Source organism: Lonchura striata, chromosome 11 (genome assembly GCF_046129695.1).
Source record: "Lonchura striata isolate bLonStr1 chromosome 11, bLonStr1.mat, whole genome shotgun sequence".
NCBI classification, from domain to species: domain Eukaryota; kingdom Metazoa; phylum Chordata; class Aves; order Passeriformes; family Estrildidae; genus Lonchura; species Lonchura striata.
In genome coordinates this window covers 24,069,711-24,088,784 of record NC_134613.1, presented here as the reverse complement: position 1 = coordinate 24,088,784, position 19,074 = coordinate 24,069,711, and the positions used below count along the sequence as shown (strand labels likewise).

General features: G+C 51.5%; 1 protein-coding gene across 1 annotated transcript in view; it reads left to right on the top strand.

The window, feature by feature from the left end:
* The first annotated feature begins 3,361 nt into the window (after window positions 1–3,361).
* CTDSPL2 (CTD small phosphatase like 2) overlaps window positions 3,362–19,074 on the top strand; it is a 30,657-nt gene continuing 14,944 nt past the window's right edge. The window contains exon 1 of the mRNA XM_021541787.3: window positions 3,362–3,418. The gene's annotated coding sequence lies outside the window, so the exon portion shown is untranslated. The remainder of the gene's footprint in view (window positions 3,419–19,074) is intronic.

The following is a 19,074-nucleotide window of genomic DNA, read 5'->3' as shown; positions in this document are numbered from 1 at the left end:
GCAGTAGTATATACAAGAAGTACAAAATGTTTTCTTCTCTATAAATCTATTTACTGCCCGTTTACAGTTTGCACACTGGATTGAACAATGCTCATTCATGTGGTGGTTTTGGAGGTCCTGAGCTCTCAGCAGCACCCATTTCCCATTTCCTGTACACACACAAACTCTCTATCTGAAAACTTTCTCCTTTATCCCTATTAAGGAGAATTTCCACATGCCATAAATCTGTCAGCTGCAATCACTGCTCCCGGAGATACAGAGTGCTTTCAGCAACCTGGCAGCCAAGTAGGGAAATTCCAGCTGAAGTAACCTGGGACCCTTCCTTGAGGCTGACCAAAATACTTGATAGGAACAAATCTTGCCGCAATGAACTAGAAAATGTGAGATTAGGCACTTTATAAGGAGGAGCAGTGGCCTGCTGTTCCAGCTGGCTCCAGCACTCAGGAGACCCGATTTCTGTAGTTTAAATAAAACAGGAAAACAAACCCACAAAACCAGCCAGGGCCATCTCTCCCTATTTATGAGAGTGCAGTGGAATTTTCAAGCCAGCCAGAAACACAGTAGTGATATTTATGCCTGAACACTTTTATGCCAATATAGAAACCCTAATACTCCCAATTCCTCAACCTATGAAACCTGTGTAGCCACACTGGGATTACTGGGATGGATAATCTACAGTTCAGCTTCCCAAAGCCCGCTGGTGGCTGTGCATTTCCACCCCTGCAGGAATGTCTCATGCCACTCTCCAGTGCTGCACTGTGCCAGATCAAACACAAGGCTCGTTCCCGGGTGTTTCTGCGGGGACTGGGAGCAGATGAGTGCCTGTTGCTGTCAGCTGGAGTGTCTGCAGGGAGAACAGCAAGTCTGGAGCTGCTCCTGGACAGCCAGATTGGCTCCCAGACCCGGGGATGGAGCAGCAGCACAGCCTGGGAGCTGCTTCTCAACTCTGCTCACCTATCCAATGGAACTGATCCCCTTTGGAAAGGCAACAGGAACAGCAAACACGAAAAGGGCAACAGCAACATATAAACCCAAAGGAGACTCCTGGATTTGCTGAGAAGTGCCAGATGCTGAAGTTGAACTGAAACTGGAGCTGGAATAAACCCCACCCAGCCCTGAGTTGCAGATGCTACAAAAACCTGCTGGTTTATATGATGTATAAACACAGAGCTAAGGGCTCTGCAAGGCTCAGGGGACAGAGCAGGGAAGAAATCCTCAACCCTGAGGAACGGCCTTCGAGGAGCAGTGGGGATCCCACTGCAGGAATGGGCAGTGTTCTGACAAGTGCACATTTCCCTTTCGGTTTCTCTGTGCAGTGAAGCAAACGTGCTCCTCAAATGCCCCAGGAGCCCGGATCCCCGGGCCAGGGAAGCCCAGTGCTGCCAGCTCAGCCTTTTCCTTGGCCCAGACAAACACTGCGAGCTCCCCAGGCTCCGTGTGCCAGCACAGGGTTTTCACACTGCCCACTCGGGGCTGAGGCTGTGCTCCATGGGGAGCAGGGTACAGAGGGGACCTCTGAGCAGCACAGCAACACCATCAGCAAGATGGTTTTCCATATTCCCTTTCCTGCAAGTCTCCCTAATTCAGCACCAGGGAACTCGAGCACAAGGCGCTGTGAAAAAACAAATTTTGATATCCTGTTATCCAGAAAAGGGCAGTGCTCACTGCCATAAAGATCAGTTTGAATCCTGAGTCACACATTTAATCTCTTGTCAGAGTGTTTTTGGCCGTGCTGGTGCTCACACAAATACCTGCTTGCTTTGAACCTTGCTGGATCAGCTCCTCTGGCCGCTCGTTTCAGTTTAATTACATGGCTTGAGAGAGTATTTCCACCCACCGTTTCCCAAAACTCCCACTTTCTAAGTACCAGTGACTGTCCTTTTGGGGTAACAGTGTGAGACATCACACAGTTATCCTGTCATACAGGTTCCTCCTCAGGGACTGCCAAACCATCTTAATGAGGCTCCAACATGCCCAAACTAACCTTTTTCACAGCTGATCATTCACAAAATATCCACAAGAAATACTTGAATGCTCTAAAGGAATATGGTTCCCTGTTCTGAATGAGTTTCCACTACTTTCGTACTACCTCTTTCCTATGGTAAAATTAGCTTTGTAGTGTCTTCTGTTAAAGACAGAGTAGTAGAGTCCTGTGACAGAATTCTAAAACAAATCTTGGCTTCACAGCAGCAGATGTACTTCTCTTTAACAAGCCAATAAATATTTTAGGTGACTAGAGAGCTGGGACTTCTATAATCTGATCCAAGTTCAAAAGCTAAGCAGGGAGTCAACAGGTACCAGGAAACACAACACCCGTGTAGGTTTCTTTACTGCTAAATTAGAGGATGCCAGACACTCCTGTAAAACCTTCCATTCTGGGCAGTACCTTGAGATGTTATCCAGTCATAACACAGGTGAACCTGAGAACTGATTTCTGTTACAAAGACTGGTAAGTAAAAGTGATTACCAAGAGAAAAATTAAGATATCTAAATTCAGTAGCATTGAGACAAGAAAAGTAACGTCACCACATCCTCATACTGCAAGAGGTGGCCAAGCCGCTTCATTAAGCCCTTTAAATAGCAAATCACGCAGCATCCTCAGCATTTCCCACACGAAGAGGCTGCCTAGAAGACAAAAAAAAAAAAAAAAACAGAAAGCGGAAATAAAAACTTCACAACCGACTCCACAGGCGACTTAAAAACAGCAACCGAAACCGCAAGCCGGCAGTGCCCTACGCTTCGGGAATGGCACGGAGGGCGAGGCGGCAGGGCCGGGAGCCGGGCAGCGCCCGGGGGAGCGCGGGGAGCGGGCGGCCGGAGCCGCGGCGGGCGGGGCTGCGCTGCCCGTCCGTCCGATCGTCCGTCTGTCCGCCCGTCCGTCTGTCTGCCCGTCCGCCCGGCCGCGGCGGGTGCTGCCCGGCGCTGCCGCTGCCCGGGGAGCGCGGGCAGGGCCGGTTCTCGCCCGCCGCCGGGACTCGGGCAGGGCCGGTTCTCGCCCGCCCCCGGCCGCTCGCGCCCCGCGGTGCCCTCAGGGCTCCGCTCTCCCCTCACCTCCCGGAGCGGCGGCGCGGCCCAGCGCGGCCCGGCGCCGGGACAGCGGGGCGGCCGCGCCTCCTCCGCCGCTCCCGGCCGCCGGCCCCGCCGCCTGCCAGGCCCCGCTCCGCTCCCTCCTTCCCGGCCTGCCCCGGCCCGGCCCCCTCCCCCGGCCGGGCGCGCCTGCGCGGCGGCCCCGCTGCCATCCGGGTCCCTCGGTGCGGTGCAGCGGGTCGGTAGGCGGGAAATGGCGACTGAGCGCTGAGCGCCGAGCGCCCGGAGCGCGGACCCGCCGCCGCCGCCGCCCGCCCCCTCCGCCCGCCCGGCCGCCCGGCCGCCCGCAGCGCGGCCCCGCGGCGCCGCTCCCCGGCCCCCGCTCCCGCAGGTGAGTGACGCGGCGGAGCCGCGCGGGTCCCAGCCCGGGATCAGGTGGGGGCGCGGGGTGGCCGCTGCGAGTGACCGGCGGGATGTCCCCTCGGGGCCTGCCCGCCGCGGGCCCGCCGCCCGCGGGCACCGCGCGCCCGCCGCGCTCGCCCGCCGCGGCCGCTCGGAGCCCCGGGCGAGCCCCGGCCGCGGCCGTGGCGGGGCGGCCCTGCCGCGGGCAGCGGCGGAGCGGTGTCACCCCGCCTGGCACCCCCCGCGCCCCCCCGGGCCGAGGCCTGCGGCGGGTCCCGCCCGGCCCGTGCGCCCCGGGGCCGGGCCGGAGCCGCGGCGCTGCGGGCCGTGCCGCGCGGGTCCCGCGCAGGACGCGCCTGTTGCTGGCGCGGCTCGGCGCCGGACGCGCCTGTCAGCGGCCCGGGGGCGGCGGGGCGCCGGCTCCGCGCTGCCCGGGCACGGCTCCGCCGGCGGCTCCGCGGATGCCAGCGCGCCGGGGACGCCAACTTTGTGGCCGGCACCGGCACCGTGCAGGAGCCCCGCCGCCCGGGGCCGTTATTGGCATTCCCGGTCCCTGCTGGGAAGGCGGCGGAAGGAATTAGCGAGCCGCATACCACATTGATTATCTGCTCGCTCGGTGTTACTGGAGAGCACCGCACGAGCCTGTTGCTCAATTTTATGGTACTTAAGAGCGCTCGAGAGGACAGGTCTGGCTGTTTGTGTGAGGCTGTTCGGGTGAGCTCGAGCCTACGTCTGTCCAGGGCACTTCGTTCTCTGCGGTGACAGTTGTGATGCTGTTTCTGGTCCCAAGCCTGTTGTTTCTGGGAGGGATTTTCCATCGCCTTCCAGATGTTCATGGTGCGCTTCTAAAAGTAATTTCGAGTTTGTCGTTTTTGTCTTAGCCTTTGTTGACATGTTTCCACTGTTAAGAGTAGCCCGTGAGGAAGATCTCTAAGTGTAACTACTACTCTGTTGCCTTGGGCAAGCGACAACCTCTTTTGCCGTTTCTCCACGAGTAAAATGGGGATAATAATACCTTGGAGAGTTGTTACAAGAAGTAGTTAATGTTTGTAGAAGACTTAAAAGACCTAAGTGTTATTAATTAAGCCCCATGACACATTAAGGTAAGAGTTAGCGAGCCAGGTTTGCACATGGATGAACTGAGGCAGGAAGAGATTATGATTTAGCCAGAGTAACGTCCTGGATCTGTGACAATAGCAGAAAACAAGTTGTAACTACTTCATGCTGTAGGCACAAGGGAGCCGTTCTGGATAACAGATAGGATTCCAAGATACTTGCCCCTCCCTCGCCCCCCCTCCCAATTTCAGGCTTTTCTACTTTAGGAGGTTCTGCCCGTGTGACTTCCAGTTGACTGGATAGCTCCAAGGACACTTATGGCTTGCCCACTTAAAAGTGTTTCAGCAGTTTTCATAACAAGATATATGTTCTAGGATGCTAGCCAAATCCTGACTGAAATTCCATGAAACATTCTCCTCTTTTCCCCTGAAAACATCGTGTGGAACTCAGTTTTGATCCTGTTCCAGTCAGTGCAGTGTGCAGTAAAGCTGACATTCCTGTTCCATCAAAGTTCTTTATTAAAGAAAAATTCCCCTGTCAGTCTGCCCTGGAGATTGAACGGGACAGTTGGGCCGTTTCTCTACGGATGTAAACATTCCACATATGCTGGGGCCATACATGCATTTCATAATTGAAAGGTGATTTTCCATCCCCAGCCTAGCACCACCAGTGTTGGTGACTCCCTTCCAGGGTGGCAATTCCCCAGCACGAGGATGTGACACTGGCAGAGGCTCAGGAGCATTAAGCAGTTAAAAAACCAGACAAAGTTGTCAGGATTCAAAAGGAAACTGAGGCTTCACCATCCCAAGTTTTACCATACTGCATTGGCTTTTCTTTGATCTCGTGCAATGCCGTGAGGTTGACGCCAACAGAAATCGTGTTTGCAGGAGACTTTGGGAATCACATATGTTCTTTTGACAGATTTCTATGCACATATTTCCCTCCTGTGGAACAAACTTCCACAGGTGTAAGGAGAAGAACAACTTGGGGCACTTGCACATTTTTGTAAAAACCATTCTGAAAGTCAGGCTGAACTATTTTGGCAAGAACTTGCAAGAAAAGCTTGAGCAGGGGGATTGCACAAGAGAAACTCCAGAATTCCCTTCTTACCTCAGCCATTCTGGGAGTCTGTAAAACCATGATGCATGAAGTAGGGCTGGAATTTGACATAAATTTTAAATTCCTGTGTATTTCTAGACGTGTGTATGCTCTGAGAGGAGCTTGAGACTTCCTGCTCTTTGGGACAGTGCCTTGGGGCTCCAGAGCATCACTGTGATCATTTCAGGATCACAGCTGGATAAGTAATCCCAGAACCCTGAAAGTGCCTTTTCCAGGTTATGGGTGTGCAGCTGTGCCCTGTCCAAACCCTGCCCAGGTTCTGCCCCAGCCGTGTGCCTTCAGCCTGCTCTCCCTGGGGAAGCAGTTCTGATGGGTGGTGGGTTTTGGACTTTGGTAGAGTCGCTGCAGGACCACTGAGATGATCCCACATTTAAAGGCTGCCCCTCGCACACGCTCCCTCTGTGGCTGCATCCTTGTTCCCTAATTCCTGGGGAGTGTTCTTCTCCACAAGTGCCTTTCTCATTCCTCACTGTCAGTAGATCAGATGTGGTGATCCTTGCTCCTCAGAGCCCAGAAAGTAAAGGACCAAGTCTGCATGAAATCCCTTCATTTGCTGGCCCCTGAGTCGCTGTCACCATCTCCTGTGTATTTTAAAGAGCAGATTGGTTTTTGTCTGTTTTATGTGAAAAGTTCCTGGGGTTCTGCTCACAGCTCTGGGGTTCCCAGCACAGGAGGGACATGGACCTGTTGGAGGGAGTCCAGAGGAGACCACCAAGGTGATCAGGAGGATGGAGCAGCTCTGCTGTGGGGGAAGCCTGGCGGAATTGGGATTGTTCAGCCTGGAGAAGAGAGGGAGCCTTCAGGGTGATGTCACTGTGGCCTTCCAGGACCTGAAGGAGCCGGCCAGAAAGATGGAGAGAGACCCTTTACAAGGGTCTGGAGTGACAGGACACAGGGAATGGCTTCCCACTGCCAGAGGACAGGGTTAGATGGGATATTGGGAAGGAATTCCTCCCTTTGAGGGTGGGCAAACCCTGGCACAGGGTGCCCAGAGCAGCTGTGGCTGCCCCTGGATCCCTGGCAGTGCCCAGGCCAGGCTGGATGGGGATGGAGCAGCCTGGGACAGTGGGAGGTGTCCCTGTCCTGGCAGGGGGTGGAACAGAATCAGCTTTAAGGTCCCTCCCAACCCAAACCATTCTACGATTTTGTGATTTGATGTTCATACATCCCAGCTAAGTCTTCAGAAAATGCAAATACGCACCACAAGTGCAGAGCTGATTAATCACATCCATGATGGGTTGTGATTTTCAGGGGGCAGACTGTTCAAATGGAATCATTGCTGGCATCCTGGGAGGGAGGAACGAGCTCTCAGCAGCTGGTTTAAGAGGAGCTCTCCCAGCAGGATGTGGCAGTGGCAGCCCTACGGAGGGCTCTGTCCCGGGGGAATTCCCTGGAGTGCCACGGAGCTGCAGTGAGGTGCAGCTCTTCCGATTGCTTCAGAGGAACTCACGTACAGCCGGGTGCTTGAAAGCCTACCTGACATGTTGTTTACATGTTGAGATGCCTAGATGGCCATTATTTAGTGTTTTAGAAAAATAAATATTTGACATTCACAGATGAAGACATTTTCAATAGCACTTGAAAAATTAAGTGGGAAATCATCCACATCTAAAGCAATCAGCTCAGGGGTTGGGTCGGAGCTTCCCAGTTGGCAGTCCTAACTTTTTCTAAATAAATTATTTCCCAATCAGATCAGTTTCAGTAATTACTTTGATTAAGGTGCTCTTAACTTCTTAAATGATAAGTTCTCTCATCATATCCTGCGATCCAAGGAAAACCCTTGTCAGGACAATCTGCTGTAAGAAAACAGGAGCTGAGCATCAGCCTGCAGTGCGCTTCCACCTCTGCCAGCACTGCAGGATCCATGTGGGATCTGAGGAGATACAGCCTTTGCTGCCTCAGTTTCCCTGTCTGATGGGTCAGTGTTTTGGTAATCCCAGGATCTGTGGCCAAGCCCAGGGGGAGGAAATGTGCAGCTGCTGGTGGACAGGATCAGCTCAGCAGCACTTGATCTCTGCTCTGTTGGGACATTCAAAATACAGCTCCCCATTCAGAGTCCAGCCCCATCAGTCAGAGTTCTGTGCATCCTGCTAAAAATAACCCTAAAGCCAACATTTAGGAAGTGCCTGTGCTGCATTAGATCCAGCAAGGATCCACTGCCCACCAAGTGATGCTTTTGCTGGAGTTACATAGGAAAGAGATGATGGAAATAGAAGTTATTCCTAACAGTCCTAACCTGCCTGAATTCAGAATTCGATTTTGGTGGCTGAGGAGTCTAGTTAGGATGCATGAAACACCTCTAGTTCTGTGTCCATAGTATTTAGTGTAGCAGTATAATTTTAAGTATGATACTGTCATGAAAATAAGTTTAACTAAAAGGAGCTGTTAACTTCACAGCATCTGGAAAATAAGCTATGGATAGTTACTTAAGTATGGACACTTACTTAAAGGAGCAGAGGTACAAAAAATATATCCTGCTAGTCATTGCTAATATTCCAGATATAAGTAGGAGAAAAGAATCTGGGACTCTAAAGCATTTGGATTAGAATTTACCTGTAAATTAATTACCTTATGTGTATAAACAAGAGTGTTGTTAGCAGCAGAATAGGGCCAGGCAGCTGATGCTGCAGGGCTCATTAGCATCCTCAAAGCCTCACAGGGAAGGCAGGGATCCTGTCCTTATTTAGGCTGTGTTTGGGAGTAGCTAATTTAAGTTAATAAAGTAGCAGGAACTCTGATCAAATCAGAGCAGTTGTTCTGAGCAGTTTGGCCTGTGCTGCACCAGTTCAGTCTAAATCATAACTCAGTTTACCCTAGGCCATTCTAACCCACGATTGCTTTGATTTACCCTGTACTTTAGGAGGTGCTAATTAGTGGAAGGGAGGTAATTCAATCTCAGGCTGAGGCTGTACCACAAGGGCTTCCCTGGCCCACAGCAGCAGCCTGGTTAGTGGGAGCCCCACACGGGTTCCTTGGCTGCCCGTGCCCTCCGGGAGCCTCTCAGCCTGGCTGGCTTAGTGGGGAGAAGCAGCATTTCCCTTCCCTTCCCTTCCCTTCCCTTCCCTTCCCTTCCCTTCCCTTCCCTTCCCTTCCCTTCCCTTCCCTTCCCTTCCCTTCCCTTCCCTTCCCTTCCCTTCCCTTCCCTTCCCTTCCCTTCCCTCCCCTCCCCTCCCCTCCCCTCCCCTCTCCCCACAGCCGGGGCTGTCTCGGGGGGCTGCAGGCTTGGACCCAGCCTAGCAGAGCTTTCCTGGCCTAGGCAGAGCTTTGGGCTGCTGTGTGCTGGGCTCGGCACGGGGGGGCTGCAGTGCTGGGGCACAGCTCCGTGTTCCGTGGCCTGAGCTGGGACTGCAGCCAGCCCGTGGCTCCCTCCAGCTCGCCCTTCCCTGCTTCCCTCCGGGCGCTGCTGCGTGTGGAGCGTGCACTGCTCCAGGAAGGAGGGGGATCCTGCCGAGGTGACAGCTAGGACCTGTCCTTCATCCTTGCTTCATCCTCCAGTTCCCCTTCCAGGGGATGTGACACCCCCTGAGCGCTCCTCTTCCCTCCCCATGCTGGAAGCTTCTCTGTTTTACCTCCCTGGGGGAGCTCATGTGGGGCAGGAGGCTTCTTTTTATATGGAACAGTGCTCTGGGCTGCTGGGTGATGCCTGGTACCCAATTCCAGTCCATCACCTGGGAGGGGGATCCTGCAGGTGTGGGATGTGCCCCATCACCTGGAATGGGAATCCTGCAGGTGTGGGATGTGCCCCATCACCTGGAATGGGAATCCTGCAGGTGTGGGATGTGCCCCATCACCTGGGAGAGGAATCCTACAGGTGTGGGATGTGCCCCATCACCTGGGAGAGGAATCCTACAGGTGTGGGATGTGCCCCATCACCTGGAGGGGAATCCTGCAGGTGTGGGATGTACCCCATCACCTGGAATGGGAATCCTACAGGTGTGGGATGTGCCCCATCACCTGGAATGGGAATCCTGCAGCTGCAGGCTGAGCTCCTGCTCCAGGCAGTGTGGGATGTGGGATGTGCCCGATCACCTGGAATGGGAATCCTACAGCTGCAGGCTGAGCTCCTGCTCCGGGCAGTGTGGGATGTGGGATGTGCCCCATCACCTGGAGGGGAATCCTACAGCTGCAGGCTGAGCTCCTGCTCCGGGCAGTGTGGGATGTGGGATGTGCTCCAGCCCCGAGCCAGGAGCAGCTGGGGAACCGTGGGTGATGGTCAGGAGCTCAGAAGGGAAAGCAGAGAGGGAGAGGCAGCTCCTTGTGAGCTCCGTGGGCAACACTTCTGGCCTGGGGCTTGCCAAAGCAAGGCAGAGTGTGAACTGAAGGTTTAAGGTTTGTTTTCAGAGGGGGAAAACGGTATGCAAAAAGTAAAGGAAGTGTTTAATAAGTAGCAGGAGTATTTACAAGAATGTTCAAGGTACTTGCTGGCATTGTGAATGTGGGATTTAACTACAGTATATTTGATTGAATTATCTACCTCAGTTTGTCTGACACCTTGAGCTCCTGTCAAGACCAAGCAGTTGTAGTTAAATCAATTTAAAAACAATTGGAAAAGCTTGTTTATTTTGCTTATCAGGCCAGAAATTATAAAGATTACAGGAGAAAATAAAGTTAGTGTAATCTTGATGCTTTTATGTTCTTAAAGATTTGGAAGAAACTTCTGAGGACTTCATTGTAGCTAAAATAATATTCCTAAAAAACTGTAATTACTGGGTTTAGAGTCCTTTAGTTTTGTGTTGATTAGGGACTATGAAGCTCATTGGTATTTTTTAAGAGAAAGGTCTTTGGGAGCTCAGTTGGAAAAATGGGCTGCAGAGATCCAGGTTCAGGTGAAGAGGTGTCAGACTTAATTGTTAGGTGTAATTACCCTGTTGGACTTATTTGAAGATAATTCTCTTTTGATAGTAGATTGGTTTATTATATACCTGAAAAGGTTTGATAATGTTCCATCTCCGAGATTAATAGTTAATATAGAAATATCCTAAGTCAGTTAACGTAAGAGGGTTCCAAACCATGAAATAGTTTAAGGTTAGAAAATAAACATTTGTCTTTGGTGGTATGTGCTTTCCAAAGGAAAAAGCCATTTTGAGAGGGTTTCTCTGCTCTTTGTCACTCGAGGGGTTTCTGTTCCCTGCTGGGGGGGCTGAGGTGTGAGCAGGGTGTGCAGCTGCTGCTGTGCCATTTCCTGGGAATTCCAGAGGCTCCGTGCCTGGTGTTTGGGGGAATTTTGGGCTAAGGGCTCCTTCCTTCCCTAGTTTGGGTTTGGTTGTGCACTGAAGTGGCTGTGTGAGAACTCCCCGCTGCTCTCGGGTCCCTCGGGGCACTGTGGGGTCTGAGGTGACCCCAGAACTGGGGATGAGCTGGGGTGACCCCAGACCTGGGATGGGGCTGGAGGTGACCCCAGACCTGGGATGGGGCTGGAGGTGACCCCAGACCTGGGATGGGGCTGGGGTGACCCCAGAACTGGGATGGGGCTGGGGGTGACCCCAGACCTGGGATGGGGCTGGAGGTGACCCCAGACCTGGGATGGAGCTGGAGGTGACCCCAGACCTGGGATGGGGCTGGAGGTGACCCCAGACCTGGGATGGGGCTGGGGTGACCCCAGAACTGGGGATGAGCTGGGGTGACCCCAGACCTGGGGAGGGGCTGGGGTGACCCCAGACCTGGGATGGGGCTGGGGGTGACCCCAGACCTGGGATGGGGCTGGAGGTGACCCCAGACCTGGGATGGAGCTGGAGGTGACCCCAGACCTGGGATGGGGCTGGAGGTGACCCCAGACCTGGGATGGGGCTGGGGTGACCCCAGAACTGGGGATGAGCTGGGGTGACCCCAGACCTGGGGAGGGGCTGGGGTGACCCCAGACCTGGGATGGGGCTGGGGGTGACCCCAGACCTGGGATGGGGTTGGGGTGACCCCAGACCTGGGGAGGGGCTGGGGTGACCCCAGAACTGGGATGGGGCTGGGGGTGACCCCAGACCTGGGATGGGGTTGGGGTGACCCCAGACCTGGGGAGGGGCTGGGGTGACCCCAGAACTGGGATGGGGCTGGAGGTGACCCCAGACCTGGGATGGGGCTGGAGGTGACCCCAGACCTGGGATGGGGCTGGAGGTGACCCCAGACCTGGGATGGGGCTGGAGGTGACCCCAGGCCTGGGATGGGGCTGGAGGTGACCCCAGACCTGAGATGGGGCTGGAGGTGACCCCAGACTGGGGAGGGGCTGGAGGTGACCCCAGACCTGAGATGGGGCTGGAGGTGACCCCAGACTGGGGTGTCAGAATGGGGTTTCCAGGTGTTGCTCAGCTCTGCTCCCTCCCTGCTCCTGCACTGAGCTCTGCAATGGGTGCTTGTTTAAACTCAGCTGGGTGGCCTTTGCTCACCCTCTGTGCTCAGAGGGAGTTAAACAACACTCATTTCTGGTTTAGAACTTACATGATCCCAAAAGGATGAAGCAAGGAATTTCTTTCCTACTTTAATGTGCCCGTTTTTAAATATTCCAGAGGGGGCTAAGCAAGGAAGCAAGGTGGATGTGTCTGTGTGTAAGGACTGAGCCGTGGCCATCTTCTGCTGACTCAGGATGCTTGAAGGGTCTGTCTTACCTACAGAGGTCTGAATTTTCAGAAACCTTGAGGGAATTGAGTATATTTAAAATTCCTGTTCCTCTGTGACGTTGGGTCGATGCTGGTCCATGGGCCCTGCATTTCCCAGGGAGGACTGACAGACACACAGACAGATGCAATTGGGTAAGCCTCATTTCCTCTAGGGAAAGCTGATCAGTGATGCTGTGCTGAAGGACAGAGCCCATCAGAGAGTGCAGGGAGCAAATGAAGCCCGTGCTGTGAGTGTCCTTTCCTGTGCCAGGAGTTCCAAGTTTTATTCCCGTGGGGAAACACTCCCACCTGAAGTCATGGCTTGCTGGAGGCTCAGGACAAAGGAGCTGCAGGGCTGAGGGGCCTGGAAGGGATGAGGGGAAAGGAGGAATGGGAATGAGAAAACATTCCTTTCACCTCCAGCAAAACATTTCTACTCTCCCACAATTTTGCTGAGTTGTTCCTTCGGCACTGCTGGGGAGAAGTGATGTGTGCTCTGTCATATACCACACGGCACAGAGGTGGCAGCTAACCTTTTTCAAGGGTTTCTTTGATATTTTAGTTAACGTGCATGAAATCTGTTATTTAAATTAACTCAGGTTTCCTCAGTGTCTGGAAAATGTTCCCAAATTCTAGTGTAGCTAGAAATTGTAGGTGCAGGTGCAGAGCCCCCTTTCCCCAGCTCAAAAAGCCCCTCAGACAGAAACTCCCAAAGCAAGGCAGGAGCCAAACACCATCTCCTCACTCAGCAGAGCAATCCCCCGGCCGTTTGCAGAGCCACTGTGCCACTTCACAGCCAGAAAGTTCTCATTTCATTACACATTGTGCACTTCAGAGCGACAGAGATGCATTAGACCAGCCTGGAGGTGATCATCTTGTGAAAGAAATTAGTGAAATTCAGCCTGAAATCTACTGGAAACATTTCAGTGTGGATGCAGGGCAGTTTTACCCTAAAAATTTCTGTTGTCATTGGTAGCTTGTGCTTATTATACTTCGTATTATTGGAATATTGAGCAGAAACTTCCTATCACTTTCCATTGAGTAGGCAACAAGGTTTGTTGTTTTGGTTTTCTTGTTTTGTTTTTTTTCCTTGTGGATTTCTCATCCAAAATAAAACAGGGAGTAAAAAAATAGAATGAAAATAAAATCTATAAAATAGCTTCATTGTGATGGAATCAGACAGGTCCCTGAAATTCATTTCAGGCAAGTTTTTGAGACTGGATAAATTTCAAGTTCATCATGTCTCAATATTATATTTTAAGGGTAAACACATAATATCACTCACAAGTGAGTACAGCTGTTAAACCTTTAGAACTTCTTTTCATGTCAGTTTTAACTCAGGTACATGCACAAATTAATCTCAGATTTGCAATTTTGTAAGAATGAAGTTTTCCATGCAGGAAAGAAGCCAGGATGGGCTGTGAAAGAGTCAGGATTTCAGCATGTATTCATGAGGGAAAATGATTCGTTTAAACTTTGTCTGGACACTGAGTAATATGAATCCTGACTGTGCTGGAATTTTCCCCATTTTAACAACACAGTTGGTTGATTTTTTTTGTTTTAAATCAGGGAAGCCAGGTGCGAGGAGAGCATGGAAGCAGCCCCGTGCAAAGGGAGAGCAGAGTTTAACCTCTTGTGAAAGGTTCTGAAGGTGTTTGCCAGGGCAATGAGAATCATATTATCATTTAAAGAGTCTTTATCCTGCAATAAAAATAGTCTGCTATTTTTAAGGCCAAAGGAGCAGCCAGAGCCCTTATCTCTCCCTTTGGAAGATACAACCTGACAGAGTCCTGTGGGATTCGTGATTGTGGCTGTGATCCCCGGGAGGATTCAGGTGGAGTGGAGCAGGATTAGGTTTTCTGAAGTTCAGCAAAAGGCAGCTCTGCTGCTGTGCACACCGTGCAGAAATTCCTAGATTCTCCTCAAAACCCAGGAGTTACTCCACGGCTCCCATAGTCCAGCACAGACTTACTCAAGTTTATTCATCTGCTTGTTTCTGTTGTTTTTTTAATGAAAGAGGTAACTGGTGGGGTGACTGGACAATTAGCCCAAGTGGCTGCTCGGGATTGTTTTGTGTTCAGAGCACATCCCGGAAGGTCTGCTCAGGAAGCGTTTGCAACCTGGCCGTGCCACAGCCTGGAGCAGGGACTTGACTTCCATAAATAGGCTCCCTGTGTGCCTGGCAGCGTGGATTAAATGTCCAGAGAGCCTGAGGACAGCTGCTCCCTCCCAGATCCCAGCAGCAGCCTGCTGGCTCTGGGAATCTGTTCCTGCTCGTCCGAAACTCCGGCACCGCAAACTTCCCTCTCCAGCCTCTCAGTGAGCCCCACAAGGTCTGGAGGTGACTCCTGTGGAGTCTCAGGAGCCCCACAAGGTCTGGAGGTGATTCCTGTGGAGTCTCAGGAGCCCCACAAGGTCTGGAGATGACTCCTGTGGAGTCTCAGGAGCCCACAAGGTCTGGAGGTGACTCCTGTGGAGTCTCAGGAGCCCCACAAGGTCTGGAGGTGATTCCTGTGGAGTCTCAGGAGCCCCACAAGGTCTGGAGGTGACACCTGTGGAGTCTCAGGAGCCCCACAAGGTCTGGAGATGACTCCTGTGGAGTCTCAGGAGCCCCACAAGGTCTGGAGGTGATTCCTGTGGAGTCTCAGGAGCCCCACAAGGTCTGGAGGTGACTCCTGTGGAGTCTCAGAAGCCCCACAAGGTCTGGAGATGACTCCTGTGGAGTTGTCACCTTGGCAGCACCAGAGGCTGGAATGGGCTCTTCTTTCTGCAGCAGGTGTTGGGGTTCTGCTCAAGGTTTGCTGTCCCATGCTTACCCCACTTCTCCAAGTTTCCTCCTTCTTTCGTGTGACACAAACTGGAAAGCCTGAATTAATTACCAGCGTGTGCCCTCAGTGCAAAGAGAAAAATATCTTGGCTGGGAGGGAATAAACTTTCAGTTCCAAACGCATTTGGTATAATCAAAACAAAGCCTCACTTGCAAAGCAATGGCAAAACAGAAATATGATGGCTAGAGCAGAAAAATAAAGCAACAAATGATGTATTTTCTGTTGAGGCCAATTGTAAAATGCTGCCATCCTTCTTTGGCAAAATCACCCTAAGGATGGGGTTGTTTTAGGGGCAATACTCAAACTTTGGGAGAATAGAAGTGAGCACAAGGCCATGAGGGATCAGGGTTTGAACAGGGCAACTGAAGAGCAGGGATTTCAAGCAGGATTTAGTTTCAGATGGAAATTATTTGGTGCCTTGGAAGGTGGGGAGGAGCAGAAAATGGGCTTTCAGTGAAACAGGGAGAATTTAGAGGTGCCTTTGATAGTTGTAATTCCTTGCTGTTGTTTTGGTGGAACTCATGGTTGCTTTATACATTTATCCAGATTTCATAACCCAGCACCAACATCTGAGTAGTACATATTGGGTGATTTGATATTTTAATAAATCGGTGCCTTTTTATTTTGCTTTCACCTGCTCCAGAGTAGCATCACTTCCAGACTGCTTTGAGTCAGGCTTTCCTGGTTTATTGCTCTCTCAGTTCTGCAGTGGCAGAAAAACACACCTAAAGATTGGAGAAGAGTGACAAGTAGGTGCAGTACATTGGAAAATATGGAATACATCTGCTGAGTGACATAAAATGGCTGTAATTTTCTAGGGAAGGAGAAAAAGTTGGTTAAGAATGGCCAAGAGTCACTGAAAGGGCAGAGTCTCTGGATGTTGAGCTAACAAAGAGTATTTTGTTGGGGTGTGTGAAGGGCTTTGGGGGGCATGCCGCGGTGCAGCCCGGGCTGCTGTGTGCCCACAGCCCTGCCCCGTGTCCCCCCTTCCCCTGGGGCCCAGCCCGGGCTCCGGGCCCCTGAAGCATCCCAGCACCCAGGGGTGGATGCCAGCAGCTCTGGAGCACACCTCCTCCTGGGGCTGCTGCTCACCCTGAAATGCGGGTCGCATCGCAGCCTTGAACGTGCTGACAGACACCTCTGGCAGGACTTGTCCGCAGGGAAACTGGGCAAAATATCTGCTCCTGGTTCCTCAGGGGTCTGCCTGGGGATCCAGCAGTGCCTGAGAGAAGCACACACATCTCAGCAGGGAGGTGTGTGCCAGCCGGGCTGGCAGGGACAGGGACACCGACCCTGCCGCTCCCTGCGTTCCAAACCCCTCAGCTGTCACAGCTGTGAAATGTGGGGACAGGTCACAGCTTTGTGCAGTTGGTCACGTCTCCATCTTTATTTGGTGCTCAAAATTTATAAATTGTTGCAAAATTGACTTTCTTGGCTTTGCGTAAAAAGTGTTCCAAGAAAAGCCCCAGATAAATAAATAGAAGCTTTTCACCTCCCGAGTTGCTGTCACCAAAGTCACACTCCAGACATGTTCAAATTGTCTGAATGCTCTGGAGCTGCTGTGGTGTGGAGGCTTGGGATAGATTGATTTCTGTGGTGGCAGTTCAGTGTTATTCCTGAGTGCCAAACTGAATGGAGAAATTTTTCAACACCAGAGTTTGGAATTTTCTTGTCACTTATCTCTTCCTATTGTTCTTCACCATTGTTCTTTTACCATCTTCAACCTTTTCCTGTTTCAGAAAACCCTAAACCCTGTAATTAGATGTGCCTCACCTAATTTTCCTTTTAATAGTTTGGGGGACAGTAGAGAAAACAGCAGCGTCATATGTGGTGGGAAATAAACCATCCCTAAGTGCAGATTCCGTGGAGGTGTTCTCTCAGTTTGAAAAGTGAGTCATTCATAGGAATTTCTTTCCTGTAAGTACAGTGTGCCTGGGCCACGGAATAACAACAATATTCTCAAGGTAGGGAGCCTGACACTTGGTGTGTGTGGACTCGGGAAAATGGAATTTATGGTAGCCATGGCTCCTTCAGCTGATGCTTTTTAAGAGCTCCTACATTTTCTTTTCTTGTCCCACAAGTTGTTGAGTGGATATTCCTTTTAGTCCTTCTTTGCATGTAATTCTCTCTTGAAGAACAAGGTTTTCCCCTTTTTCCCCCCACTCTTTCTGGGTTCACTGCAAGTGTAGAAGTAACTGGAGGGAGAAGGGGTTTTGGGAGCGGATTTTCCTGAGCCAGGCTCCCTGCCACAGTGGAGGTGGCAGTGCCAACCTGGGCTCAGGTCCTTGGTCAGCCCGTCAGGGGTGGCACGTGCTGGGGAAATCCAAATCCTGCAGCTCTGAGGAAGGAAATTCTCCGACATGTTTAGACTTGATTATTTTGACTGCGTTAAGTTTTGTAGCCTGGTTCAGGAAAGAAGCACGACTATAATTCAATAAAAGCTCTCCTGCCAACTGGATGCAGGGCTAGGAGAGCAAGCTGCTGTCTCTGAGAGGATTGTAGGTACCTGTTGCTAAGTCCATTAGAGATATTTATAACCCCAGGCTTGATACCCAGCATGTGCAGCGAGCCAAAGGAGTCCCTGGCTTGGCTGCACTGAGGAGCTGAGCGTTTCCCTGCTGCATAAATGTGTACTCACCACTGACAAGTATTTAATTGGTTCATCTTCTGTCTGACTGATAACTTGCTTCAGTTCTAGAAAAATCAGGCAACTTATACTATAGCAAATTTGAAGTAATATATTTTCACTCCCATATTGGAATTTCACTAGTGTCTGTCTCCACGTTTTGCAGTTTTAATTCCTTTTTACACACATTTGTCTCGCGGTCAATACAGCAGCGTGGTCATAGGCCCAGGGCACTGCTGGGACACCTCCAGTGCTGGGGAGGGAACGGAGCCCCAGGAGGGGCTGAGGAGCTGGGAAGGGGCTCAGCCTGCAGAAAAGGGGGATCAGGGGGACCCTGTGGCTCTGCACAGCTCCTGGGACGTGGGGCAGCGGTGGCCTTGCAGTGCTGGGGACAGTTGGACTGAGCTGGCCACTGATGGAAGTGCTGAGCATGGACCTGTGCAAAATGACAGCCGCGTTTGCTGGCAGTGAGTATTCCATGCAGTAATTCTGTGTAACATCACGTTCCACCCTTAGCAATACCCACAGAGCACTTTCCTTGCTAAGCCCGACAGCAGTGGCAGTACCTGGGTCATTCCTCGTTAGCTGCAGCACCTTTGTGTGAGACTGAGGCTTGCCTGGGAGCAAACACAGCTGTGTAACAGGTTTTCAAAAACATGATCAGTATTTCCCTGTCTGTGACTCATCCCAGTGCCACCGTTGCCTTTTCCTGAGCAACATACCTGTTGTGACATTACTTACATGTTAAATGTTGCAGATTGTTTATTCTGTCTCTGCAGCAATCAGATCTACACTAAATGGACTCCAGAAAGGAAACTTTCGTGTTAAATGCTGTATTTATTCTGTCTGTGCAGCAATCAGACCTACACTAAATGGACTCTAGAAAGGCAAGGCACTGATTCCTGTAGTGATAAGCATACAATTTCTTTAAAAACCTGGTTTTTGTCATTACTTCAGCTAGGAAAGGCAAATTACTTTATTTCCAATATTTCTGTGCATTACAGCTCAGATGGATTTCTTGCTACTTCATTTTTCTGCTCTTGATCCAGCATAAGCCTGATTTTATGCACGAGGAGTCCCCCTCAAAGCAGCCCAGCTCCAGGCAGCTGCAGAGGACACGTCCCCAGCCCAGAGAACAGTGACATTGAGGCTCAGTGTGACAACACCAGCAGCCCACTTGGAGGCTGGAGATAAATGGGATGCATTCCCTGGAATGCTCTTTCACTCTGCTTTAATGAATACTGCCCTTGCATGAGTGTTCCCAAGGTCTGGTGTGATTCCCAGACTCAGCTGCACCGAAGCTCACTTTGGGTTCCTGTCCTCACCCACTCTGGGTGCACAGGCTCCTGCTTCCTTCTGTGGGCACTCAACAGGAATTTAGATTTAGGTCTCATCTCAAGTTTAATGTGGAGACTTGCAGTGAAGCATTTGG